Here is a 27336-nt window from a genome sequence, read left to right on the forward strand (position 1 = left end):
TTTCTTTTGACAATGTGTTGCACGTACTCAAGATGGTCAGTACCTGGTAGCTGTACACAGCCAGCACCATAGAAAGCCTGATAGGTTGGCAACGATGGTGTTTTCAGTTCGTGGTCTGAACGATGAGGAAGGTACAGTTTAAGCAGTCTTCCGTAATATTGCTCTGGATGTTTTTCTTGTGAGCAGCGGTGAAATCTGATGATAGCAGGCTTATTGTTTTTGCGCCTTTGCACAAACCCCATCTCATTGAGAAGGGGCAAAACATCTTTACCTTTTTTCTGTTGGCCATAGACAATCCTGCAAGTAGCAGCAAAGTCTGCCATGCACATCTCCTCATACTCTGGTGTTTCAGGTCTGGCTTTGTATTTGTCATTCAAAGATGTCATCCAAACATTGGAAGACTCAGGTGTTGTGTTGTCCAGAACTGACAGGGGACGACTCATTTTCACAGGATTATCATCAGTTGGAATGAATATTACAGCACGTGAGCATTGCTTCATGTGAAGACCACATGCACGAGCAACACACTCCTGTGCACTGATCTCTCGCTTCTTTGAATATGCCTGCATGACGGCTCTCATTTCATCGCACTCATTTACACTGTCTTTATGGGAGTTCTCAATGACAGTTTTCAGGTACTCAGATAGCCCGCCCTCTTTTTTTGATATATATTTCATTAAATAATTTGCAGCACCAAAAGCATCTAAAACAAAGCTTATGTCGATATTACTGTTCCAGGCTTCAAGCAGATGTGGATTATAGCCGTTTATCCAAGAGTCTTTTGGATCACGCTTTAGTATGATCGTACTCCTCATGTTCATTTTATTCAGGTATCTCTCATATTCTGCATGTGTCAACTTGCATCTTTCCAAGAGCTGCTCTAAACTCATGGAAGCAGTTTCAGGTTCATTCAGCAGCTGGTTCAGTGGTCTGAGCTTGTTCTTTGCCGTTTCTACTTCCAGTGCATCATCCTCACTGGGTCTTGTGATCATTGTCTCATTGCAGGGTGGTTTGGGAAAACCAAAACGGCACCCGGAGCTTAAACTCCTAAAGCACGTCTTTGTGTGGTTCTTACTGTGTTTTTGCACTTCTGTTACTTTTTTGTACAGTTCAGGTTGTTTATGTGGATCAGGCAGCTGAGCTGTGATGTATTTGTTTATAAAATCAAGAACAGTTTGCTCATCATCCTCCTCAAACACAGGAGCACCTTCTACCCACAGGAGGCAGTGTATGTGTGGGCTTCCTCTGTGCTGAAACTCAACTCTGTAAAAGTAGTCAATGACTTTGCCAAGTGGCTCTGCGGGAGATAAGAGTAAATCTCTGAATAATGCTTCAACTCTCTTGTCAAACATGCGCATTGTTGTGACAGGATTGCTTCTCAGGATGTCACACTTTGCTGACCAGTCGAGTCCTTCAAAATTCACTTGTTCACCTTGCTGCCTTGTTATTGCCTCGATCACTTCAGGCCAGCGCATTTCAGCAGCTGAAAATGTGCAAAAGAACGTGGGAGTTCCCAACTGTCTGATCATGGCAAAAAGATCTCTTGTTGTTTTCTCCCAATAGGCTGGGGTTCCTCTCAGAGGCTGCATGAATCTCACTGCATCTTTATTTCGCACCAGTTTCTCCACCTCATGTTTATCTTGTAACATGCCTGAGGTTATTTTTCTACCATCTCTGGTCAGAGGCTTTGCCTTCCTTAACTGTACTGTCATGCTGGATGTAGCCAAGTGTATTTCAGTCACAAACTGTGCAAAGAATAAATAGTTTGTGTCTTTGGCAAAACGATCATCAATGCAGAAAAGTCTTGATTTGAAATACCCACTGGGGGATACTTTGATCAGCCTTCTTTCATCAAGTGTGTTTTGGCCTGTAGGAAACTGCACAGGGAAGGCCATGGCCTCCAGTTTAGGTGTTTTGAAAAAACTTATTGGATTGTTTCTCTCTGCAGGAGCAACAGAGTAGATTCCTTCACTGAAACATAATATCTCCTCAGCCACATCAGGGGGCTGCAAACAGGACTCGAGTGCAAAACCACCATTAGTCAGTCCATCTGCTTGCTCTGAATCATCTCTCATCTGTTCATGCGATTGTTCACCATCACAGGGTAACATGTCAATGTCCTGTTCATTTATATTTTGTGCTTCACTCAGTGCATTTTTCTCACAGCTGTCAATTTCCATTAAATCAGCCTCATCATAATCGTCCTCATTCATGTTTTCATCATCATCATCCTCATCATCTTCATCAGGAAGAGTTGGATCACACAGCTCAGCATCATCTCTGATGCTCACATCCTTATACTGTGGATGAATCTGCTTGAGTTTATGCAGTGCTTGCACAAGTTTAGACCAGCTTACAGTCTGAAACAGCTGATGACCTTTGTAAGACAAGCGTCTCTTCAGTTTTATTCTCATGACCTGAGAATTAATTCTCAATCGAGGTAGTGTTTCAACAGTTTCCTGTACCTCTGATGGGACACAGACCACATTTCCTCTAATTGCTCTTTGTCTGCCTTTGGGAAGAGGAATGATCTTGGCAAATGGTATGCACTTGGCTATGAGATGTCTCTCCAGTATGTTGAGATCAGAAAGTTCAGCTGGAATATCAGCAAGATCCAACTTATTGGCAACAGCAAGTGCTGGCATGGATCCATTTTTAAGATGATCGTGGCAGGTGTGACATATCCACTCTCTCTTTCTCTCATCAGGCACTTTGCACTGCTCATTTCTGCAGTTTTCATCACAAACATGAACAAACTTTCCTGTCAAACATGTTGCAACTACTTGTGGGTTTTTGACATACTTTGACCTTGTGCAGGGTCGCACTTGGTTTGGAAATGAAGCCTTGAAGCATACAGTACATGGGTATGATGGTCCAGCTTTGATTTGTGATTTGAACACAGATATGGCCTCGTTGATCACACTGTTGTCACTCTCTTGGGTTTGTCTGTTCACCCATCTGTATTTCCTTTTTATTTTCATTGCACATCTCATGTTGTGCATAATCCTGAATGCAAGATTACTTTGATACCTGTCTCGCATTAGTTGTTTCATTAGTTGTCTGTGTCTTACTCTGAATGCATTGTCACGTGCATAACGCTGAGTCACTCGAGATCTCTGTCTCTCTCTGAATTCAGGGTTTTCTTGATACCTTTTAGTTATATAGTTTTTTTGTTTTTGTCTAAATTCAGCATTGTCACAGTAGCGTCTTTTAATATATTGTTGTTGTTTCTTTCTGAATTCATCGTTCTCACAGTAGCGTCTTTTAATATATTGTTGTTGTTTCTTTCTGAATTCATCGTTCTCACAGTAGCGTCTTTTAATATATTGTTGTTGTTTCTTTCTAACTGTAGCATTCTCAGAAAAACGTTTTTTAACATATTGTTTTTGTTTCTTTCTGAATTCATCATTTTCACAGTAACGTCTTTTCATATACTGTTGTTGTTTTTGTCTAACTTCAGGATTGTTTTTATATGTCTCGCTTGTGCAAGATTTTTTCTTTTCTTTGTAATCTTTATTTGAAGCATACTTTTGTTGTTCTCTCCTTTTTTGGTTTTCTTTTCTCTGATTTCTGGGTTTCTCTGATGCCATTAATCTTCTTTTCATTTTGTGCCTTTGTTGTTTATTAACTTTTTTCAGTTTTTGTAAAACTATATCAGAAAGGTCACAGGCAGCAACATTTGTTATGGCAGCATTTGATTGACATGAAAAAGCATCACTTGATGGAAGGAAACTTAATTCACTGCATAGTTCTTCAGTTGGTATATTAGGAGGTTCATTCTGATCTTCATATGATGTGAACTGAGTCACGTGGACTTCTTTTTGTTTCACCGGTGGCGTACAAATGGACATTTGACAAAAGATGTTCTCAGTCAGATCAGTCGTTGTGTTTCTCCTTGGAGTAGAGGAGTTTGCTTCATCAACAGTTGTATCAGAGTGAGTAGATGCCACAGCAGTGGCAGCTGTTGGTCTGCAGACTGTGTCTGTGATAGTATCACTCAGGTTGACTGTGCTCATAATGTAGAACTGCACAGGCTTCAGTTCATAGTTACAAGAGGGTGATATCTCCATCATTTCATAAGAATCTTGGATCCTCTTAATCATGTCACTGAGGAGTGTGAATTTCAGCATCACTGCTGTACCACGATTACGTGACTGTAGTAATAGAGGAAGACCACTGGGTGTTCTGGAGTGTGGATCAAAGAAACCATATTTGCCTGATGTGGATCTGAACACTGCGATACACAATCCACTCATAATCAATAAGGCATACTGCACATCTGACAACAGGCAGCTCAGTCCTGCTTCTAAGCTGAGAAAGGTATCTACTGCTTCCTCTGGAGGTTCTTCAAATGTCCCATACCGGGAAGGCTGTGTCATGTCGACATCATACATAGACCAGCGAGCATCAACTTTGTCTGGCAGCTCATCGGTAGCCAAATGAATATTTTTAGGAAATCTTTTCTTGGCCTCTTTGTACATCACATCACCTTTATCCAAGACCAGATTAAGGTCAGCTGTAGTCATGTTTTCATTCTCATGAAGGAATGCAAGAAATGTGAGTGAGTTGCATGTGCACTGCTTGTTTCTGGAGTCTCCATATTTAGGATGTGCCTGGCTGTGAGATGCACAGACAAGTGTAATAGAGGGCTGGTTTTCAAGGTTCACTCTTTCTGCATGAGATGGTCCTGCCACATCACTGTGACAGCCTCTTTTCAAAAAGTCAGCATAACCCACCTGTGGGGCACTTGACACCTCATGTTGTTCATTAACTTTATGCTGCAGTCCACTCTTTACAGCATCAGCATAAGATACCTGTTGTACATGTGCAGGAACATGTTGACCTGCCTGTTTGACACTGTCAGAATTGGTCTTTGTAGACACACTGTCTTCTGCAGAGCTCTGAGGAAAATCAAACTCAGCTTGTTCACATGTTGGTACTTTGTGAAACTCATGAAACTTTTTCCAGCGTTGTTTTGCAGCTTGTGACTTTTTCTGCTTCCTTGGCATTTTCACACACCTGCAAGTGTTTCTTAGTCTTTAGAAAATATGTTCACAAGATAAGAGTGGCACACACCAGGAGATGTTGTCTTTGTTTTTATATTTCAGTTTTTATTTGTCTTAAACAGTTGTCTTTCGTTTGACAGTTTGTTCTTCAGTTGAGAGAATATTATGCACTCTCTTTATTGGCTTGGCATTTTTCAGCAGCAAGCCAAGAGTGAAAAACAGGTAGAGAGAAAATTTAGAAGAGAGAACAGGCAGAGCAGGAGAGACACGGCTGGGAAATCACAATCAAACCGTGAATTAGTTTTCTTTGTTCAGTTTGTTCTCAGGTAGAGGCAATATATGCACTCTTTATTGCTTTAATGGCTTGGCGTTTTTCAGCAGCAAGCCAAGAGTGAAAAACAGGTAGAGAGAAAATTTAGCAGTGAGAACAGGCAGAGCAGGAGAGACACGGCTTTAAATCAAACCGCAGATTTTTCTTTGTTTGTTCAGTTTGTTCATAGGTTGAGGCAAAATATGCACTCTTTATTGCTTTGTTGGCTTGGCGTTTTTCAGCAGCAAGCCAAGAGTGAAAAACAGGTAGAGAGAAAATTTAGCAGAGAGAACAGACAGAGCAGGAGAGACACGGCTTTAAATCAAACCGCAAAAGGATTGTTGGTTTGGCAAAATTTCTCACAAACCACAGAGTGAAATACAGATGGAAAGAAGGCAGAGACAATAGGTGGAGCAGGACAGAGGATAGAGGGGTTGGGGGGTTGGGATGTGAGAGAGAAGACTGGAGATCTGGTCCTTGTTCTTCTTCTTCTACACACTCTGAACAAAAAACAAGAAAAAAAAAATAATTTTATTAAAATTATATCACATGGTAATTGTATGAACTAAATGTGACTACTGCAAAAGGACAAAACAAATATTCAAGCTAAACTGTTGTCGGCTGCCATGTGCAAAAAGTTGCATAATTGGGCACTTTTTAAAAGAATAAATATTTAATTAAATTCAGCAATAATATTTTTAAATACAAATATGATTGAGTGAATCATTAATTAATCACATGTAGTGTGACTACAAAAATGTACGAAAAAAATATTTTAGCCCAATTGTTAAGCTGCACTTATGTGTATTTATTATAAAATTGTGTTTAAAAGGTCTAGCACAAAGTTTGAACCCATCACTTTACAGCTTATATTAGTCATATAATTTTTTTATTTTGGTCTACTTCTCTTACAGTATGTGCACACCTACCAGGCAAAGCACAGTGTCAGTCAGGTTCCTGAAAGAAACGAGAAATAATACGTTAGTTGTCTGTACAGTGTTATCAGACTAACAGAAATACAAAGCCCACACGACATGATACACTGAACTTCTAGTCAGCAGGGTAATTATAGAGTAATATAGCACACCAACTGATACAGCAGTCATTTTACAATTCAAACTAGTTAACTGAAGTATTGCCACTTATGTAAGGCTACTGTTAGACTGTTACTAGCCTTAGCATTGCTGCTAGCGCTAGCATTCCGGCTAGCATTAGCACTTCAGTTAGTGTTAGCATTGCAGCTAGCGTTAGCATTGCAGCTAGCGTTAGCATTGCAGCTAGCGTTAGCAATGCTGCTAGCGCTAGCAATGCTGCTAGCGCTAGCACTCTTACTGTTAAAACTGAGCCACAATGGCAATAATAAAGCTAATTTCTTACTTTTGTCTCACTGACCGGCAAGAAATATCACAGGAATATTATTTTTGTCAGTTAACAACTGCTAAGGCTAGTGTTAGCACTATAGCTAGCGTTAGCATTGTTGCTAGCATTAGCATTGAAGCTAGCATTAGCACTGCTGCTAACAGCAAAACGTAATAAACGTATATAAATGATAGCGAAGGTTATTCTTTTTTCTTTCTTTCTTCTTTGAATTGTTTTTAACTCTGTTGGACTTGATATGTGAGTTTAAATGTCAAACATGTATTTTTTCCATCATAAAAATAAAACACTGCAGTACTGAGTGTACTGTACTTACCACAGCAGAGAGCAAAGCGGAATGACGACAGTTGGTCCAGTGATAGGTTAAAAACAGATGAGGCGTTCAGGTGGTGCTTGGAAATTTGACCATCAGTTTGAACAGCAATAATGAGCATATACATGTCTGTGTGTTGGTCTCTGTGTGTGACAGACATAGAGAGATAGAGGGAAAAAATACACTATACTAGTGTAAAAATTGGTCCTTTTTGCCCAAGTATAAGCGAATGAGTGACATACAGAAAAACAGGGCAACTGGCATTAAATGAGCAAATAAAAAGTATTAAATCTTGAACTGTTTTGTGGGTTTTATTTTAAGACTACTTTGAGTGTATTCGTGGGGAGATAAACTATACAGACTATAAACAGAGACATTAAATGAGATTAGGTTAGTTAAACGTTAGTTAAAAGGTGGGGAAATTAACTACAGACCGATAGATGCTGAGAGCTTTAATTATCCAGTCAGAAAGGATGATTTTGAAGTCATCAACTGACTCCAACTGCCCAGATCTGAAAAACCTTTGTGCCAATCACAATGCTCTACTTAGTTGGCATATACTAACTAGTGACAAACTATTAATCTGTGGCAAAACCCTGTCAAATCTGTCTTATTGTACTTTTGAAAAAGTTAATCTTACTACAATCTAACATTTTTAGGTTTAACCTTGGCAGAGTGAGAGAGAGCTCGTTAAGCAGGCAGATGTGAGCCTGGTTGCTATAGTGACAATGGCTCCATACACACGACACAGACATGCACCTCACTTTTGCTGCTTAAAATGAACAGAAAAGTCAGGCCGAAACAAATCATTCCCATATGAAAAGTACAAGTCGTATTGACGAAATTCTTTCACCGTGAGCGACAGCAATGTCTAGTCTACTGAATTCTCAGTTTTCATGCCTGTGGAGTTTATTATATGGACGTGGTGACAGTGGAAAGACACCATGCTCTTCTGATTTTCAAAAGAACCTTCTGAGCCATTTTAACATTAGAGTCTATGGAAGAGTTGGAGGGAGGAGGCTGTGCATTGGTGACATTTATGAAAGAACCATAACACCTAGGACAATAGTAAACACATTGGATGAAAGAGGACAGCCATGGCTACGTTTTGAGGGTAAAATGGTGGCTGTAGAGCAAACGCTGTGGACACAGCAGCAGTTTTAAAAAATATTTTAAGATTAATTTTTTTGCTCCTCTCACTCTAGCAGTTGAGCTCTCTCACTCTAGCCCCAACATTCCGTCCCATACACACCCATTATAAACTCTGAAACGGGTGAAAAAACATCATGAAACTTAAACTGGAACTGAAGAAAAAGTATAATAGATATTGAAAAGATAAATACAAGTTGAATAGTTGAATGTCTTGTCTTCGTTTTAAAGTTTGAATGGTGGCTCTATGTCAATGTATGTGGAAGTAGTAAGAGTTTAAAAATGAGTAAGTTGAATGAGGATTTGAAGGGTCTCCCCATTGAAATACATTATAAATTTTTGTTGAATAAAGTTGAATAAAATTAAAAATATAAATGTTAAAAATGAGAAAAATAGAAGCAGTGTTGTCCAAAAGAATAGGAATCTAACGGTGTTTGAATGGTTTTTCTAAGTTGAACGGTTTTGAAGGAGTAGGATTACAAAAAACGTACGGAATAGATAAAATATAATAATAATAATAAAGATTAGAAGAACAATACTGTGAATGCTTTTCAAGCATTCACACTAATAATAACTAGAAAGTGCATTTTCTGAAGAAACTGCAGTGTGAATGCTTGAATCTGAATGTATGCACTGAAATGAATTAATTGCTGAATTTTGAGTTAAAAATATTGAATGAGATTAAAAAAAAACAAAAAAAAAAAAACGAATTTAACCTGAAAACAAAGGTGCTGAACTGCTAAAAGCTGAAGGTTACACAGAAGAAGGAGTTGGAAAAAAACTGAAAATGTTTTAATTGTAAATTAGAAAAACCTAAGAAATGAGAAAAGAACATTTAGAGTCAGAAAACATCTGAAAGAATATTAAAAGGTCATATTCTTTGAATCACTGAATGACTCAAATGTGATCCCTCCACTTTGATCCACACAGTTTAAAAAGTTTACATCTCTGAGCTTTGAAAGACAAGATGTTGGAAAAAGAACAACGATGGCGACGTTTTGAGGGTAAAATGATGGCTGTGACACTGTGGACACAGCAGCAGTTGAAAGAGAAGTGCTTAAGATGAACCTTGGCACAGTGGCAGGCAGAGCTCGTTAAGCAGGCAGGTGTGAGCCTGGTTGCTATAGTGACTGCACCCAATGGCTCCATACACACGCACACAGACATGCACCTCACTTTTGCTGCTTAAAATGAACAGAAAAGTCAGGCCGAAACAAATCGTTCCCAAATTAAAAGTACAAGTCGTATTGACAAAATTCTTTCACCGTGAGCGACAGCAGCTTCTAGTCTACCGAATTCTCAGTTTTCATGCCTGTGGAGTTTATTATATGGACGTGGTGACAGTGGAAAGACACCATGCTCTTCTGATTTTCAAACGAACCTTCTGAGCCATTTTAACATTAGAGTCTATGGAAGAGTTGGAGGGAGGAGGCTGTGCATTGGTGACATTTATGAAAGAACCATAACACCTAGTACAATAGTAAACACATTGGATGAAAGAGGACCGCCATGGCTACGTTTTGAGGGTAAAATCATACCTGTAGAGCAAACGCTGTGGACACAGCAGCAGTTTTAAAAAAGATTTTAAGATTAATTTTTTTGCTCCTCTCACTCTAGCAGTTGAGCTGTCTCACTCTAGCCCCAACATTCCGTCCCATACACACCCATTATAAACTCTGAAACGGGTGAAAAAACATCATGAAACTTAAACTGGAACTGAAGAAAAAGTATAATAGATATTGAAAAGATAAATGCAAGTTGAATAGTTGAATGTCTTGTCTTCGTTTTAAAGTTTGAATGGTGGCTCTATGTCAATGTATGTGGAAGTAGTAAGAGTTTAAAAATGAGTAAGTTGAATGAGGATTTGAAGGGTCTCCCCATTGAAATACATTATAAATTTTTGTTGAATAAAGTTGAATAAAATTAAAAATATAAATGTTAAAAATATGAAAAATGGAAGCAGTGTTGTCCAAAAGAATAGGAATCTAACGGTGTTGGAATGGTTTTTCTAAGTTGAACGGTTTTGAAGGAGTAGGATTACAAAAAACGTACGGAATACAGAATAAAATATAATAATAATAATAATAATAATAATAATAAAGATTACAACAACAATACTGTGAATGCTTTTCAAGCATTCACACTAATAATAACTAGAAAGTGCATTTTCTGAAGAAACTGCAGTGTGAATGCTTGAATCTGAATGTATGCACTGAAATGAATTAATTGCTGAATTTTGAGTTAAAAATATTGAATGAGATAAAAAACAAAACAAAAAAAACCCCCCGAATTTAACCTGAAAACAAAGGTGCTGAACTGCTAAAAGCTGAAGGTTACACAGAAGAAGAAGTTGGAAAAAAACTGAAAATGTTTTAAATGTAAATTAGAAAACCCTAAGAAATGAGAAAAGAACATTTAGAGTCAGAAAACATCTGAATGAATATTAAAAGGTCATATTCTTTGAATCACTGAATGACTAAAATGTGATCCCTCCACTTTGATCCACACAGTTTAAAAAGTTTAAATGCCTGAGCTTTGAAAGATACGGTGTTGGAAAGAGAACAATAATGGCGACAATTTGAGGGTAAAATGATGGCTGTAACACTGTGGACACAGCAGCAGTTGAAAGAGAAGTGCTTAAGATGAATCTTGGTACAGTGGCAGGCAGAGCTCGTTAAGCAGGCAGGTGTGAGCCTGGTTGCTATAGTGACCGCACCCAATGGCTCCATACACACGTACACAGACATGCGCCTCACTTTTGCTGCTTAAAATGAACAGAAAAGTCAGGCCGAAACAAATCGCTCCCAAATGAAAAGTAAAAGTCGTATTGACAAAATTCTTTCACCGTGAGCGACAGCAATGTCTAGTCTACCTAATTCTCAGTTTTCATGCCTGTGGAGCTTATTATATGGACGTGGTGACAGTGGAAAGACACCATGCTCTTCTGATTTTCAAACGAACCTTCTGAGCCATTTTAACATTAGAGTCTATGGAAGAGTTGGAGGGAGGAGGCTGTGCATTGGTGACATTTATGAAAGAACCATAACACCTAGTACAATAGTAAACACATTGGATGAAAGAGGACAGCGATGGCTACGTTTTGAGGGTAAAATCATACCTGTAGAGCAAACGCTGCGGACACAGCAGCAGTTTTAAAAAAGATTTTAAGATTAATTTTTTTGCTCCTCTCACTCTAGCAGTTGAGCTGCCTCACTCTAGCCCCAACATTCCGTCCCATACACACCCATTATAAACTCTGAAACGGGTGAAAAAACATCATGAAACTTAAACTGGAACTGAAGAAAAAGTATAATAGATATTGAAAAGATAAATACAAGTTGAATAGTTGAATGTCTTGTCTTCGTTTTAAAGTTTGAATGGTGGCTCTATGTCAATGTATGTGGAAGTAGTAAGAGTTTAAAAATGAGTAAGTTGAATGAGGATTTGAAGGGTCTCCCCATTGAAATACATTATAAATTTTTGTTGAATAAAGTTGAATAAAATTAAAAATATAAATGTTAAAAATATGAAAAATAGAAGCAGTGTTGTCCAAAATAATAGGAATCTAACGGTGTTTGAATGGTTTTTCTAAGTTGAACGGTTTTGAAGGAGTAGGCTTACAAAAAACGTACGGAAAAATAAAATATAATAATAATAATAACTAGAAAGTGCATTTTCTGAAGAAACTGCAGTGTGAATGCTTGAATCTGAATGTATGCACTGAAATGAATTAATTGCTGAATTTTGAGTGAAAAATATTGAATGAGATTAAAAAAAAAAAAAAAAAAAAAACGAATTTAACCTGAAAACAAAGGTGCTGAACTGCTAAAAGCTGAAGGTTACACAGAAGAAGGAGTCCGAAAAAAACTGAAAATGTTTTAAATGTAAATTAGAAAACCCTAAGAAATGAGAAAAGAACATTTAGAGTCAGAAAACATCTGAATGAATATTAAAAGGTCATATTCTTTGAATCACTGAATGACTCAAATGTGATCCCTCCACTTTGATCCACACAGTTTAAAAAGTTTAAATGCCTGAGCTTTGAAAGATACGGTGTTGGAAAGAGAACAATAATGGCGACAATTTGAGGGTAAAATGATGGCTGTAACACTGTGGACACAGCAGCAGTTGAAAGAGAAGTGCTTAAGATGAATCTTGGTACAGTGGCAGGCAGAGCTCGTTAAGCAGGCAGGTGTGAGCCTGGTTGCTATAGTGACCGCACCCAATGGCTCCATACACACGTACACAGACATGCGCCTCACTTTTGCTACTTAAAATGAACAGAAAAGTCAGGCCGAAACAAATCGTTCCCAAATGAAAAGTAAAAGTCGTATTGACAAAATTCTTTCACCGTGAGCGACAGCAGCTTCTAGTCTACTGAATTCTCAGTTTTCATGCCTGTGGAGTTTATTATATGGACGTGGTGACAGTGGAAAGACACCATGCTCTTCTGATTTTCAAACGAACCTTCTGAGCCATTTTAACATTAGAGTCTATGGAAGAGTTGGAGGGAGGAGGCTGTGCATTGGTGACATTTATGAAAGAACCATAACACCTAGTACAATAGTAAACACATTGGATGAAAGAGGACAGCCATGGCTACGTTTTGAGGGTAAAATCATACCTGTAGAGCAAACGCTGCGGACACAGCAGCAGTTTTAAAAAAGATTTTAAGATTAATTTTTTTGCTCCTCTCACTCTAGCAGTTGAGCTGCCTCACTCTAGCCCCAACATTCCGTCCCATACACACCCATTATAAACTCTGAAACGGGTGAAAAAACATCATGAAACTTAAACTGGAACTGAAGAAAAAGTATAATAGATATTGAAAAGATAAATACAAGTTGAATAGTTGAATGTCTTGTCTTCGTTTTAAAGTTTGAATGGTGGCTCTATGTGAACGTATGTTGAAGTAGTAAGAGTTTAAAAATGAGTAAGTTGAATGAGAATTTGAAGGGTCTCCCCATTGAAATACATGGGAAATTTTTGTTGAATAAAGTTGAATAAAATTAAAAATATAAATGTTAAAAATGAGAAAAATAGAAGCAATGTTGTCCAAAATAATAGGAATCTAACGATGTTTGAATGGTTTTTCTAAGTTGAACGGTTTTGAAGGAGTAGGCTTTCAAAAAACGTACGGAATACAGAATAAAATATAATAATAAAGATTAGAAGAACAATACTGTGAATGCTTTTCAAGCATTCACACTAACTAGAAAGTGCATTTTCTGAAGAAACTGCAGTGTGAATGCTTGAATCTGAATGTATGCACTGAAATGAATTAATTGCTGAACTTTGAGTTAAAAATATTGAATGAGATTAAAAAAAAAAACAAAAAACGAATTTAACCTGAAAACAAAGGTGCTGAACTGCTAAAAGCTGAAGGTTACACAGAAGAAGGAGTTGGAAAAAAACTGAAAATGTTTTAAATGTAAATTAGAAAACCCTAAGAAATGAGAAAAGAACATTTAGAGTCAGAAAACATCTGAATGAATATTAAAAGGTCATATTCTTTGAATCACTGAATGACTCAAATGTGATCCCTCCACTTTGATCCACACAGTTTAAAAAGTTTAAATGCCTGAGCTTTGAAAGATACGGTGTTGGAAAGAGAACAATAATGGCGACAATTTGAGGGTAAAATGATGGCTGTAACACTGTGGACACAGCAGCAGTTGAAAGAGAAGTGCTTAAGATGAATCTTGGTACAGTGGCAGGCAGAGCTCGTTAAGCAGGCAGGTGTGAGCCTGGTTGCTATAGTGACCGCACCCAATGGCTCCATACACACGTACACAGACATGCGCCTCACTTTTGCTGCTTAAAATGAACAGAAAAGTCAGGCCGAAACAAATCGTTCCCAAATGAAAAGTAAAAGTCGTATTGACAAAATTCTTTCACCGTGAGTGACAGCAATGTCTAGTCTACTGAATTCTCAGTTTTCATGCCTGTGGAGTTTATTATATGGACGTGGTGACAGTGGAAAGACACCATGCTCTTCTGATTTTCAAACGAACCTTCTGAGCCATTTTAACATTAGAGTCTATGGAAGAGTTGGAGGGAGGAGGCTGTGCATTGGTGACATTTATGAAAGAACCATAACACCTAGTACAATAGTAAACACATTGGATGAAAGAGGACAGCCATGGCTACGTTTTGAGGGTAAAATCATACCTGTAGAGCAAACGCTGCGGACACAGCAGCAGTTTTAAAAAAGATTTTAAGATTATTTTTTTTGCTCCTCTCACTCTAGCAGTTGAGCTGCCTCACTCTAGCCCCAACATTCCGTCCCATACACACCCATTATAAACTCTGAAACGGGTGAAAAAACATCATGAAACTTAAACTGGAACTGAAGAAAAAGTATAATAGATATTGAAAAGATAAATACAAGTTGAATAGTTGAATGTCTTGTCTTCGTTTTAAAGTTTGAATGGTGGCTCTATGTGAACGTATGTTGAAGTAGTAAGAGTTTAAAAATGAGTAAGTTGAATGAGAATTTGAAGGGTCTCCCCATTGAAATACATGGGAAATTTTTGTTGAATAAAGTTGAATAAAATTAAAAATATAAATGTTAAAAATGAGAAAAATACAAGCAATCATGTCCAAAAGAATAGGAATCTAATGGTGTTTGAATGGTTTTTCTAAGTTGAACGGTTTTGAAGGAGTAGGCTTTCAAAAAACGTACGGAATAGATAATAAAATATAAGAATAAAGATTAGAAGAACAATACTGTGAATGCTTTTCAAGCATTCACACTAACTAGAAAGTGCATTTTCTGAAGAAACTGCAGTGTGAATGCTTGAATCTGAATGTATGCACTGAAATGAATTAATTGCTGAATTTTGAGTTAAAAATATTGAATGAGATTAAAAAAAAACCAAAAAAAAAAACCGAATTTAACCTGAAAACAAAGGTGCTGAACTGCTAAAAGCTGAAGGTTACACAGAAGAAGGAGTTGGAAAAAAACTGAAAATGTTTTAAATGTAAATTAGAAAACCCTAAGAAATGAGAAAAGAACATTTAGAGTCAGAAAACATCTGAATGAATATTAAAAGGTCATATTCTTTGAATCACTGAATGACTCAAATGTGATCCCTCCACTTTGATCCACACAGTTTAAAAAGTTTAAATGCCTGAGCTTTGAAAGATACGGTGTTGGAAAGAGAACAATAATGGCGACAATTTGAGGGTAAAATGATGGCTGTAACACTGTGGACACAGCAGCAGTTGAAAGAGAAGTGCTTAAGATGAATCTTGGTACAGTGGCAGGCAGAGCTCATTAAGCAGGCAGGTGTGAGCCTGGTTGCTATAGTGACCGCACCCAATGGCTCCATACACACGTACACAGACATGCGCCTCACTTTTGCTGCTTAAAATGAACAGAAAAGTCAGGCCGAAACAAATCGTTCCCAAATGAAAAGTAAAAGTCGTATTGACGAAATTCTTTCACCGTGAGCGACAGCAATGTCTAGTCTACCTAATTCTCAGTTTTCATGCCTGTGGAGCTTATTATATGGACGTGGTGACAGTGGAAAGACACCATGCTCTTCTGATTTTCAAACGAACCTTCTGAGCCATTTTAACATTAGAGTCTATGGAAGAGTTGGAGGGAGGAGGCTGTGCATTGGTGACAATTATGAAAGAACCATAACACCTAGGACAATAGTAAACACATTGGATGAAAGAGGACAGCGATGGCTACGTTTTGAGGGTAAAATCATACCTGTAGAGCAAACGCTGCGGACACAGCAGCAGTTTTAAAAAAGATTTTAAGATTAATTTTTTTGCTCCTCTCACTCTAGCAGTTGAGCTGTCTCACTCTAGCCCCAACATTCCGTCCCATACACACCAATTATAAATTTTGAAACGGGTGAAAAAACATCATGAAACTTAAACTGGAACTGAAGAAAAAGTATAATAGATATTGAAAAGATAAATACAAGTTGAATAGTTGAATGTCTTGTCTTCGTTTTAAAGTTTGAATGGTGGCTCTATGTCAATGTATGTGGAAGTAGTAAGAGTTTAAAAATGAGTAAGTTGAATGAGAATTTGAAGGGTCTCCCCATTGAAATACATGGGAAATTTTTGTTGAATAAAGTTGAATAAAATTAAAAATATAAATGTTAAAAATGAGAAAATTAGAAGCAGTCATGTCCAAAATAATAGGAATCTAACGATGTTTGAATGGTTTTTCTAAGTTGAACGGTTTTGAAGGAGTAGGCTTTGAAAAAACGTACGGAAAAATAAAATATAATAATAATAATAATAATAATAATAATAAAGATTCGAATAACAATACTGTGAATGCTTTTCAAGCATTCACACTAACTAGAAAGTGCATTTTCTGAAGAAACTGCAGTGTGAATGCTTGAATCTGAATGTATGCACTGAAATGAATTAATTGCTGAATTTTGAGTTAAAAATCTTGAATGAGATTAAAAAAAAACAAAAAAAAAAACGAATTTAACCTGAAAACAAAGGTGCTGAACTGCTAAAAGCTGAAAGTTACACAGAAGAAGGAGTTGGAAAAAAACTGAAAATGTTTTAAATGTAAATTAGAAAACCCTAAGAAATGAGAAAAGAACATTTAGAGTCAGAAAACATCTGAATGAATATTAAAAGGTCATATTCTTTGAATCACTGAATGACTCAAATGTGATCCCTCCACTTTGATCCACACAGTTTAAAAAGTTTAAATGCCTGAGCTTTGAAAGATACGGTGTTGGAAAGAGAACAATAATGGCGACAATTTGAGGGTAAAATGATGGCTGTAACACTGTGGACACAGCAGCAGTTGAAAGAGAAGTGCTTAAGATGAATCTTGGCACAGTGGCAGGCAGAGCTCGTTAAGCAGGCAGGTGTGAGCCTGGTTGCTATAGTGACTGCACCCAATGGCTCCATACACACGTACACAGACATGCGCCTCACTTTTGCTGCTTAAAATGAACAGAAAAGTCAGGCCGAAACAAATCGTTCCCAAATGAAAAGTAAAAGTCGTATTGACAAAATTCTTTCACCGTGAGCGACAGCAGCTTCTAGTCTACCTAATTCTCAGTTTTCATGTCTGTGGAGTTTATTATATGGACGTGGTGACAGTGTAAAGACACCATGCTCTTCTGATTTTCAAACGGACCTTCTGAGCCATTTTAACATTAGAGTCTATGGAAGAGTTGGAGGGAGGAGGCTGTGCATTGGTGACATTTACGAAAGAACCATAACACCTAGGACAATAGTAAACACATTGGATGAAAGAGGACAGCGATGGCTACGTTTTGAGGGTAAAATCATACCTGTAGAGCAAACGCTGCGGACACAGCAGCAGTTTTAAAAAAGATTTTAAGATTAATTTTTTTGCTCCTCTCACTCTAGCAGTTGAGCTGCCTCACTCTAGCCCCAACATTCCGTCCCATACACACCCATTATAAACTCTGAAACGGGTGAAAAAACATCATGAAACTTAAACTGGAACTGAAGAAAAAGTATAATAGATATTGAAAAGATAAATACAAGTTGAATAGTTGAATGTCTTGTCTTCGTTTTAAAGTTTGAATGGTGGCTCTATGTCAATGTATGTGGAAGTAGTAAGAGTTTAAAAATGAATAAGTTGAATGAGAATTTGAAGGTTCTCCCCATTGAAATACATGGGAAATTTTGGGAAATTTTTGTTGAATAAAGTTGAATAAAATTAAAAATATAAATGTTAAAAATATGAAAAATAGAAGCAGTGTTGTCCAAAAGAATAGGAATCTAACGGTGTTTGAATGGTTTTTCTAAGTTGAACGGTTTTGAAGGAGTAGGATTACAAAAAACGTACGGAATAGATAAAATATAATAATAACTAGAAAGTGCATTTTCTGAAGAAACTGCAGTGTGAATGCTTGAATCTGAATGTATGCACTGAAATGAATTAATTGCTGAATTTTGAGTTAAAAATATTGAATGAGATTAAAAAAAAAACAAAAAAAAAACACGTATTTAACCTGAAAACAAAGGTGCTGAACTGCTAAAAGCTGAAGGTTACACAGAAGAAGGAGTTGGAAAAAAACTGAAAATGTTTTAAATGTAAATTAGAAAACCCTAAGAAATGAGAAAAGAACATTTAGAGTCAGAAAACATCTGAATGAATATTAAAAGGTCATATTCTTTGAATCACTGAATGACTAAAATGTGATCCCTCCACTTGGACCCACACAGTTTAAAAAGTTTACATCTCTGAGCTTTGAAAGACAAGATGTTGGAAAAAGAACAACGATGGCGACGTTTTGAGGGTAAAATGATGGCTTTAACACTGTGGACACAGCAGCAGTTGAAAGAGAAGTGTTTAAGATGAATCTTGGCAGAGAGAGAGAGAGAGCTCGTTAAGCAGGCAGGTGTGAGCCTGGTTGCTATAGTGACCGCACCCAAGGGCTCCATACACACGTACACAGACATGCGCCTCACTTTTGCTGCTTAAAATGAACAGAAAAGTCAGGCCGAAACAAATCGTTCCCATATGAAAAGTACAAGTCGTATTGACAAAATTCTTTCACCGTGAGCGACAGCAATGTCTAGTCTACTGAATTCTCAGTTTTCATGCCTGTGGAGCTTATTATATGGACGTGGTGACAGTGGAAAGACACCATGCTCTTCTGATTTTCAAAAGAACCTTCTGAGCCATTTTAACATTAGAGTCTATGGAAGAGTTGGAGGGAGGAGGCTGTGCATTGGTGACATTTATGAAAGAACCATAACACCTAGGACAATAGTAAACACATTGGATGAAAGAGGACAGCGATGGCTACGTTTTGAGGGTAAAATGGTGGCTGTAGAGCAAACGCTGTGGACACAGCAGCAGTTTTAAAAAATATTTTAAGATTAATTTTTTTGCTCCTCTCACTCTAGCAGTTGAGCTCTCTCACTCTAGCCCCAACATTCCGTCCCATACACACCCATTATAAACTCTGAAACGGGTGAAAAAACATCATGAAACTTAAACTGGAACTGAAGAAAAAGTATAATAGATATTGAAAAGATAAATACAAGTTGAATAGTTGAATGTCTTGTCTTCGTTTTAAAGTTTGAATGGTGGCTCTATGTCAATGTATGTGGAAGTAGTAAGAGTTTAAAAATGAGTAAGTTGAATGAGGATTTGAAGGGTCTCCCCATTGAAATACATTATAAATTTTTGTTGAATAAAGTTGAATAAAATTAAAAATATAAATGTTAAAAATATGAAAAATAGAAGCAGTGTTGTCCAAAAGAATAGGAATCTAACGGTGTTTGAATGGTTTTTCTAAGTTGAACGGTTTTGAAGGAGTAGGCTTTCAAAAAACGTACGGAATAGATAATAATAATAAAATAGAATAATAATAAAGATTAGAATAACAATACTGTGAATGCTTTTCAAGCATTCACACTAATAATAACTAGAAAATGCATTTTCTGAAGAAACTGCAGTGTGAATGCTTGAATCTGAATGTATGCACTGAAATGAATTAATTGCTGAATTTTGAGTTAAAAATATTGAATGAGATTAAAAAACAAACAAAAAAAAAACAAATTTAACCTGAAAACAAAGGTGCTGAACTGCTAAAAGCTGAAGGTTACACAGAAGAAGGAGTTGGTAAAAAGCTGAAAATGTTTTAAATGTAAATTAGAAAACCCTAAGAAATGAGAAAAGAACATTTAGAGTCAGAAAACATCTGAATGAATATTAAAAGGTCATATTCTTTGAATCACTGAATGACTCAAATGTGATCCCTCCACTTTGATCCACACAGTTTAAAAAGTTTAAATGCCTGAGCTTTGAAAGATACAGTGTTGGAAAGAGAACAATAATGGCGACAATTTGAGGGTAAAATGATGGATGTAACACTGTGGACACAGCAGCAGTTGAAAGAGAAGTGCTTAAGATGAATCTTGGCAGAGTGGCAGGCAGAGCTCGTTAAGCAGGCAGGTGTGAGCCTGGTTGCTATAGTGACCGCACCCAATGGCTCCATACACACGGACACAGACATGCGCCTCACTTTTGCTGCTTAAAATGAACAGAAAAGTCAGGCCGAAACAAATCGTTCCCAAATGAAAAGTATAGGTCGTATTGACAAAATTCTTTCACCGTGAGTGACAGCAATGTCTAGTCTACTGAATTCTCAGTTTTCATGCCTGTGGAGTTTATTATATGGACGTGGTGACAGTGGAAAGACACCATGCTCTTCTGATTTTCAAACGAACCTTCTGAGCCATTTTAACATTAGAGTCTATGGAAGAGTTGGAGGGAGGAGGCTGTGCATTGGTGACATTTACGAAAGAACCATAACACCTAGGACAATAGTAAACACATTGGATGAAAGAGGACAGCGATGGCTACGTTTTGAGGGTAAAATCATACCTGTAGAGCAAACGCTGCGGACACAGCAGCAGTTTTAAAAAAGATTTTAAGATTAATTTTTTTGCTCCTCTCACTCTAGCAGTTGAGCTGCCTCACTCTAGCCCCAACATTCCGTCCCATACACACCCATTATAAACTCTGAAACGGGTGAAAAAACATCATGAAACTTAAACTGGAACTGAAGAAAAAGTATAATAGATATTGAAAAGATAAATACAAGTTGAATAGTTGAATGTCTTGTCTTCGTTTTAAAGTTTGAATGGTGGCTCTATGTCAATGTATGTGGAAGTAGTAAGAGTTTAAAAATGAGTAAGTTGAATGAGGATTTGAAGGGTCTCCCCATTGAAATACATTATAAATTTTTGTTGAATAAAGTTGAATAAAATTAAAAATATAAATGTTAAAAATATGAAAAATAGAAGCAGTGTTGTCCAAAAGAATAGGAATCTAACGGTGTTTGAATGGTTTTTCTAAGTTGAACGGTTTTGAAGGAGTAGGCTTTGAAAAAACGTACGGAAAAATAAAATATAATAATAATAATAACTAGAAAGTGCATTTTCTGAAGAAACTGCAGTGTGAATGCTTGAATCTGAATGTATGCACTGAAATGAATTAATTGCTGAATTTTGAGTTAAAAATATTGAATGAGATTAAAAAAAACAAAAAAAAAAAACGAATTTAACCTGAAAACAAAGGTGCTGAACTGCTAAAAGCTGAAGGTTACACAGAAGAAGGAGTTGGAAAAAAGCTGAAAATGTTTTAAATGTAAATTAGAAAACCCTAAGAAATGAGAAAAGAACATTTAGAGTCAGAAAACATCTGAATGAATATTAAAAGGTCATATTCTTTGAATCACTGAATGACTCAAATGTGATCCCTCCACTTTGATCCACACAGTTTAAAAAGTTTAAATGCCTGAGCTTTGAAAGACACGGTGTTGGAAAGAGAACAATAATGGCGACAATTTGAGGGTAAAATGATGGCTGTAACACTGTGGACACAGCAGCAGTTGAAAGAGAAGTGCTTAAGATGAATCTTGGTACAGTGGCAGGCAGAGCTCGTTAAGCAGGCAGGTGTGAGCCTGGTTGCTATAGTGACCGCACCCAATGGCTCCATACACACGGACACAGACATGCGCCTCACTTTTGCTGCTTAAAATGAACAGAAAAGTCAGGCCGAAACAAATCGTTCCCAAATGAAAAGTATAGGTCGTATTGACAAAATTCTTTCACCGTGAGTGACAGCAATGTCTAGTCTACTGAATTCTCAGTTTTCATGCCTGTGGAGTTTATTATATGGACGTGGTGACAGTGGAAAGACACCATGCTCTTCTGATTTTCAAACGAACCTTCTGAGCCATTTTAACATTAGAGTCTATGGAAGAGTTGGAGGGAGGAGGCTGTGCATTGGTGACATTTACGAAAGAACCATAACACCTAGGACAATAGTAAACACATTGGATGAAAGAGGACAGCGATGGCTACGTTTTGAGGGTAAAATCATACCTGTAGAGCAAACGCTGCGGACACAGCAGCAGTTTTAAAAAAGATTTTAAGATTAATTTTTTTGCTCCTCTCACTCTAGCAGTTGAGCTGCCTCACTCTAGCCCCAACATTCCGTCCCATACACACCCATTATAAACTCTGAAACGGGTGAAAAAACATCATGAAACTTAAACTGGAACTGAAGAAAAAGTATAATAGATATTGAAAAGATAAATACAAGTTGAATAGTTGAATGTCTTGTCTTCGTTTTAAAGTTTGAATGGTGGCTCTATGTCAATGTATGTGGAAGTAGTAAGAGTTTAAAAATGAGTAAGTTGAATGAGGATTTGAAGGGTCTCCCCATTGAAATACATTATAAATTTTTGTTGAATAAAGTTGAATAAAATTAAAAATATAAATGTTAAAAATATGAAAAATAGAAGCAGTGTTGTCCAAAATAATAGGAATCTAACGGTGTTTGAATGGTTTTTCTAAGTTGAACGGTTTTGAAGGAGTAGGCTTACAAAAAACGTACGGAAAAATAAAATATAATAATAACTAGAAAGTGCATTTTCTGAAGAAACTGCAGTGTGAATGCTTGAATCTGAATGTATGCACTGAAATGAATTAATTGCTGAATTTTGAGTTAAAACTTTTTTAATGAGATAAAAAAAAAAAAACCCGAATTTAACCTGAAAACAAAAGTGCTGAACTGCTAAAAGCTGAAGGTTACACAGAAGAAGAAGTTGGAAAAAAGCTGAAAATGTTTTAATTGTAAATTAGAAAAACCTAAGAAATGAGAAAAGAACATTTAGAGTCAGAAAACATCTGAAAGAATATTAAAAGGTCATATTCTTTGAATCACTGAATGACTAAAATGTGATCCCTCCACTTGGACCCACACAGTTTAAAAAGTTTACATCTCTGAGCTTTGAAAGACAAGATGTTGGAAAAAGAACAACGATGGCGACGTTTTGAGGGTAAAATGATGGCTTTAACACTGTGGACACAGCAGCAGTTGAAAGAGAAGTGTTTAAGATGAATTTTGGCAGAGTGAGAGAGAGAGCTCGTTAAGCAGGCAGGTGTGAGCCTGGTTGCTATAGTGACCGCACCCAAGGGCTCCATACACACGCACACAGACATGCACCTCACTTTTGCTGCTTAAAATGAACAGAAAAGTCAGGCCGAAACAAATCGCTCCCAAATGAAAAGTAAAAGTTGTATTGACAAAATTTTTTCACCGTGAGCGACAGCAATGTCTAGTCTACCTAATTCTCAGTTTTCATGCCTGTGGAGCTTATTATATGGACGTGGTGACAGTGGAAAGACACCATGCTCTTCTGATTTTCAAACGAACCTTCTGAGCCATTTTAACATTAGAGTCTATGGAAGAGTTGGAGGGAGGAGGCTGTGCATTGGTGGCATTTATGAAAGAACCATAACACCTAGTACAATAGTAAACACATTGGATGAAAGAGGACAGCCATGGCTACGTTTTGAGGGTAAAATCATACCTGTAGAGCAAACGCTGTGGACACAGCAGCAGTTTTAAAAAAGATTTTAAGATTAATTTTTTTGCTCCTCTCACTCTAGCAGTTGAGCTGTCTCACTCTAGCCCCAACATTCCGTCCCATACACACCCATTATAAACTCTGAAACGGGTGAAAAAACATCATGAAACTTAAACTGGAACTGAAGAAAAAGTATAATAGATATTGAAAAGATAAATACAAGTTGAATAGTTGAATGTCTTGTCTTCGTTTTAAAGTTTGAATGGTGGCTCTATGTCAATGTATGTGGAAGTAGTAAGAGTTTAAAAATGAGTAAGTTGAATGAGGATTTGAAGGGTCTCCCCATTGAAATACATTATAAATTTTTGTTGAATAAAGTTGAATAAAATTAAAAATATAAATGTTAAAAATATGAAAAATAGAAGCAGTGTTGTCCAAAAGAATAGGAATCTAACGGTGTTTGAATGGTTTTTCTAAGTTGAACGGTTTTGAAGGAGTAGGATTACAAAAAACGTACGGAATACAGAATAAAATATAATAATAATAATAAAGATTAGAAGAACAATACTGTGAATGCTTTTCAAGCATTCACACTAATAATAAAGATTAGAAGAACAATACTGTGAATGCTTTTCAAGCATTCACACTAATAATAAAGATTCGAATAACAATACTGTGAATGCTTTTCAAGCATTCACACTAATAATAAAGATTCGAATAACAATACTGTGAATGCTTTTCAAGCATTCACACTAATAAAGATTCGAATAACAATACTGTGAATGCTTTTCAAGCATTCACACTAACTAGAAAGTGCATTTTCTGAAGAAACTGCAGTGTGAATGCTTGAATCTGAATGTATGCACTGAAATGAATTAATTACTGAATGTTAAGTTAAAAATTCTGAATGAGCTGGAAAATACAGAATTTTTAAAGTGAAAACAAAAGTGCAGAACTTTTGAAAGCTGATGTTCACACAGAAGAAGTTGGAAAAAAGCTAAACATGTTTAAAATGTAAATAATAAAAAAATGAGTAATGACAAAAGAAAATTTAGAGTCAGAAAATCTCTGAATGAATATTAAAAGTTCAAATTCTTCTAACTGAAATGAACTTAAAAGATGAACAAAAATTCTGGAGAAAATGCAAACTTTAATATACAGCATAATGTTTTTCAGACATATACACATGTGTATATCATGTTTAATAGTATTACATACATCAATTTGTTTTGTATGTCATAGAAAATAAAAAAAAATTCTTAAGTCATATTTTACAGCTTCTTTCTGAAAAGGACTAGTAGAATAAATAAAAATAACTAAATTAAATAACTAAATAAAAAATAATAAGCAAGATATGAAATACATGAAAATTCAACTTTTAAAACCACAATCCTGAACCTTTAAATTGTGTTGGTTTCTTAGAACATGGCTGAACAGCTGTTTCTATCGGTCTACTTAATCTGTCTACACATCTTTTTATTACTCATTCTTCTTTATGTTTTAATGTAAACAGAGTCCACACAGTGGTAAAAGAGAACTGTATAGAGATTTTTGAGTAAACTCAAATGAAAGCCTAAGGTGGTGAAACAGTTTAACACGTGCAAATAATCAAATAAACACATTAGTCCTTTTTGTGAACATGGATAAATAAGTATCAATACAGCATTGTTCAGCCATGCCACTAAATGCTTTTTTACACAGTGTTTTAACCTGGGCTCAGACACAAAGTCCCAAAATTAGTTAGTCCCTGACTTTGAGTTGTGGTTATGACTAATTATTATACACAAGGCTTTATCTATCTAAACTCTAAGTACACAAATATGAAAAAAACCCTATACTTACCAGCTGATACCCCACACTACACACTAGGTGTGCCATGTGACCTGAAACTTTGGTACAAAATCATCATAATCCTTCTGTTAACACTGTTTTTTAACACTGTTTGTGTTGCTGTTCAGCAGTTTAAAATGTTTTAGATTGGATTACATGGAATGAATTTGAATTTTCTTGGGGGGTTTTGTGTGTGTTTTGTTCTTAGCAGATTTTTTCTTCCATAACGTTGAATTCCAGTTACCACATTTCTGGTCATATGACATCCCGAGTGCCCACTTAAAAAAATCCCCACAGTTAATTCAACATTAAAACAAAATAAAAATATGTTAAATAAATAAAGGTTTGCTCTGTGATGAAATACTAAATAAGCATACATTGTACAGAGCACTAACAATGACAACAATCCTTTAGCCTGTTGATCAGAGAGAGGCAGTCATTATGTCCATTTAAAACCTGTAATCACAGAGCACAACGTTTCTGTGAAACTATGAAGTCCCATATGATCCTCATCATGTCCAGTGACTTCAGAGTGGATCCTCCCTGTCATCCGGCCAGTGTTTGATGTGTGGCAAGCAGCACAGAAGCAGGATAGCTGAGGACTTTAAAAGAAGAGCAGAAAACAGGAATATGTAGTTGTAAATGTAAATATCAGTGATACTTGTCTTGTCAAAGGGAATAAAATAATGAAAATGTCAACTTACACACTCATTTAGGGAGGATCTTGACACTGCACAGAGGAGGCACAGTCAGTCTGACAATGATGGTGATCTCCAGGGATGTTTTCCTGCAGCAACATTCCTGCCAACTGGCCGTATGATCCAGAGTAGTTGGTTTGTAATAAACAGAAAGGTGTATATGTTAGGTAGTGTGCACTCAGAGCTGGTCCTAAGAAACAAACACATCCTGTAATAAACTGAATACCTGTAGTAGTGCTGCTGCAAATATGAAGCCCTTCTATCATGAGTGGTTTCAAAGAAGGCTCAGTCACAGAAACTGTGCAGTCTGTTCAGTCCTGAGTGTCTCGGCTCTGAAGGGGATGGATCACAGAGGGAAACACCTGAGTACAGACATTACAATACACTCTAACACTCCTAAGGTCAAGTGAAAACACAATTTAAACACTTCACAAAGAATGAATACATGTTTTCATGGAAATAATGTCATTAACCCTTTTTGTTGTTAGTAAATCTCACCGACTGCTTGTGGGACAAGCTAGAAGGAAGACTTATCACAGAATCTCTCCTGTGCTCCAGATGTGAAGTCTCACGCTCTGATCGTATGGCGATGAAGATGGTGATGATGAAGTTTCTCTGATCTGTGGCATTACAGTTTCTGGCTGCTATGTGCTTCACATTGTTGGATTTTACATGTGAAGATTGGAGAAGACACAGGAGGACTGTGTCTCTCTTAAAAAGAAAAAAAAAGAAAAACAAAGGAAACCTAACAGGAAAGAAAACCCCCCCCCCTCAACTCCCACCGTACCCCCCCCCCCCCCCCCCCCCCCCCCCCCCACTCAACTCCCTAACCTCACACCATCAAATGTCTATACAAATGTAGGGTATCAGCTGGTAACAGAAAGCAAGTGTAACATATGCACTACATATGTAACACTGCTGAAACATTTCTGGCCAGAAATGTGCAGTTATCAACCCAGACCCACCCTGATGATTGCGCTGGCCAGAAACATGATAAAAGCTCATAAAAATTTATGTTTCATAGAAAAATTTGTCCAAAAATATAATTGTGTACTTTTGAAAAAGTTTAAAGTTTATAACAAACCAAAATAATAATATTTTTGTAAATAGTATTTCAAAATAGAGGCACACATAAAGTGGCTTAACTGTCATTATTGCTGTAATTAGGTTTGTTTGTTTGTTTGTTTGTTTTTTTAAAAAGCAACCTTTAGTCATTATTGTTCTCTCAGAAACAATGAAGAAGCTGTTGAACATTTATGTGTTGTGTAGGCAATCCTCTGGTCCACCCTCC

The 27336-nt window shown here is 36.7% G+C and overlaps 1 long non-coding RNA gene across 1 annotated transcript; it reads right to left on the bottom strand.

Annotated features, from left to right (window-relative positions):
- Positions 1-5179: 5179 nt before the first annotated feature.
- On the bottom strand, positions 5180-7975 carry LOC112433170 (uncharacterized). Its single transcript, XR_013099780.1, has 2 exons — positions 6246-7975; positions 5180-5816 (listed from the first exon to the last, which is right to left on the bottom strand). It is a non-coding gene; the product is annotated as an uncharacterized LOC112433170 (long non-coding RNA).
- Between the last annotated feature and the right edge of the window lie 19361 nt (positions 7976-27336).

This window comes from Maylandia zebra, linkage group LG1 (assembly GCF_041146795.1).
Source record: "Maylandia zebra isolate NMK-2024a linkage group LG1, Mzebra_GT3a, whole genome shotgun sequence".
Lineage (NCBI taxonomy): Eukaryota > Metazoa > Chordata > Actinopteri > Cichliformes > Cichlidae > Maylandia > Maylandia zebra.